Here is a 2,312-nt window from a genome sequence, read left to right as displayed (position 1 = left end):
TAAACTTAAATCACGAAACCTCATGTAACATTATACTCAACATCTAAACTGAAATCCAAGTTTGTACGATTTGCCATTGAGAATATAGTAGTAAATGAGCAGATACATGTAATCTGAATGGCAATGGCAGTGTAAAATTAAATTTATTAGAAGATCATATTGAGAGAGTTGTGTTCTTGCAATAATAGATCAGAGAAATGCCAAGCAACTGCTATTGCTAAAGGACAATGAGAACAACAATCCAACCCAAATAATTAGTGAATAGTATGATCAACATTCAAGGAATGTTATCTCTGTGTTTTTAGATCAGATTGAACAATAAAATAATGAACATATGCTAGTGAACAATGATCATCTAAAGGAAATAAGATATCAGAGTTTATCCATTGTGAATTGGAACAGATTTCACTATTTTAGAGCACTTTAATTGGTGACAAATTTCAACTTCAATTATCCAAATACTTCAAGTGCTATGTTGTAAAATGAACTAGTAGTGATTAGTTACACCAGCATTAAAAATTTGTTACAAAAAACATGCCAGCAATTATACATCATTAATTATGGGTAGATTATCACCATCCAAGATTACAAGATTATATATTGTTTCCAATGAATCAATGAGTCATAACAAAACTATATACTTTTAATTAGGTGAGTCATTTAGAATACTTAGATTATTGTTGTGATAATTATGCAGTGAATTTTTAACCAGATATGTATTAACCATGCCAAATTTATTCAACAAAGTTTTGAAGATTCTTGATTCATTTCAATCTACTGTTTGATATATTTTTCCCCTACTGCTGGGCATGCAATCAAACCATTGCAAAATTTGAAACTGTGTGATTGATCATGCAAATTATCAATAATCACTAATTTTGTAGTATTAAAACTTAGAGAATTGTCTCAACATAAAATCAAAATTCCAATGAGTAAAGCTTAAGAATATTAGTGGCAGTATTGTTTTAAGAAGGTACTTGAATTCTGAAAGAAAATTCACCATGACTTTTGAAATTATATGTCACATCAATATTAAGTCTACAGATTCATGACCTTTTGTGCTAAGATAAATTGAAATTATGTGTTGTAGAGTGAAATATTTTGAGTATCTGTTTAAGCAATCATAACTTATGTTAAAAGAATTAAATGGACTGCAAAATAAATCGTTTAAACAAATTTATTGAATGTATCTTGAGATTCTTATGGCTATTAAATGATTACTCTAATGAAATTTAAGAAATCAAATAACCACAGAAATATTCCACACCATAAATAAGAGACACCGCCACCCGGCCCAGAACCGGATCGGATGACTGGGAAGGTTGTCCCTCCCCAACACAAATTAAAATGATTTTATTAATTATATGGCCTGCCTGCAAGCGCACCCGTGAAGGCAACACCATCCCTTAAATTACAATACATTTAGCCATATTAATTTCCTGGATAAGACATAAAATTGCCTGCATAAGACATAAGATTGTAAGCTTGTGGTCATGGCTATGCGTGTTCCTACAAATTCCATTGTTCCTTTTGACAACAATGTCGAGAAATCTGCACACACTATAAGATCAATAGTAACATTTACACAATCAATAGTACATTTCCTCATCCAAGGTAGGTAATGGAAAACCATAAGCTTCTTATTGACTAATCTCGCTAGAGAGTAATGAGAACCACTGATTTAGGTTATGTTTTTCAATTTATTTTGAGAATAGTCTTCTCCAAGTGAAAAACAATTAAGGAATAGATGAGAGACTAGAGAGTATGGACTCCTAGTTACTCAATAATAAATATATAATCTGATGTCTTTTAAAGAATTTCAAAACTATTATAAACAATACCACCAACAATGCAATGCATTGACATTTTTATGCATAAGTTTATTTTGTGATCAAAAAAGAAGAGCACCAGAGTATTTTCTCTCCTTCTAAAACCCTTTTTGCTATTATGATTGCATTCTAGTTATTAGATTCGAGTTTGGGTGATAAATAATGAATTTTCCTCCAAATTTCACCCAGAGAAGAAAATAACTTTCAGCACTCTAAATGAAATGAAACATATACATGTCATATAGTATTCCAAGATAGTCTAGCGAAAGTATTTCTAGTCGTAGCAACTAGTTATTTTCTCTTTTAGAAATGTGAGAAATCTATAAACATGGCAAGTTGTGTCCACTGAAGATTAATAAGTGATATTGTCTTAATAACCAAAATAACCATCATTTAGAGTGCCTTGTTTGCCGATAAGATACAACAAAATAAAAAAATATAACAATAAACAAATGGTTTTCTTCATACATCATATCCTAGGTT

Source organism: Pinus tabuliformis, chromosome Q, assembly GCF_031772625.1.
Source record: "Pinus tabuliformis cultivar Carrire ecotype Pingquan chromosome Q, CPIR1, whole genome shotgun sequence".
Lineage (NCBI taxonomy): Eukaryota > Viridiplantae > Streptophyta > Pinopsida > Pinales > Pinaceae > Pinus > Pinus tabuliformis.
This window is presented reverse-complemented; position numbering follows the sequence as displayed.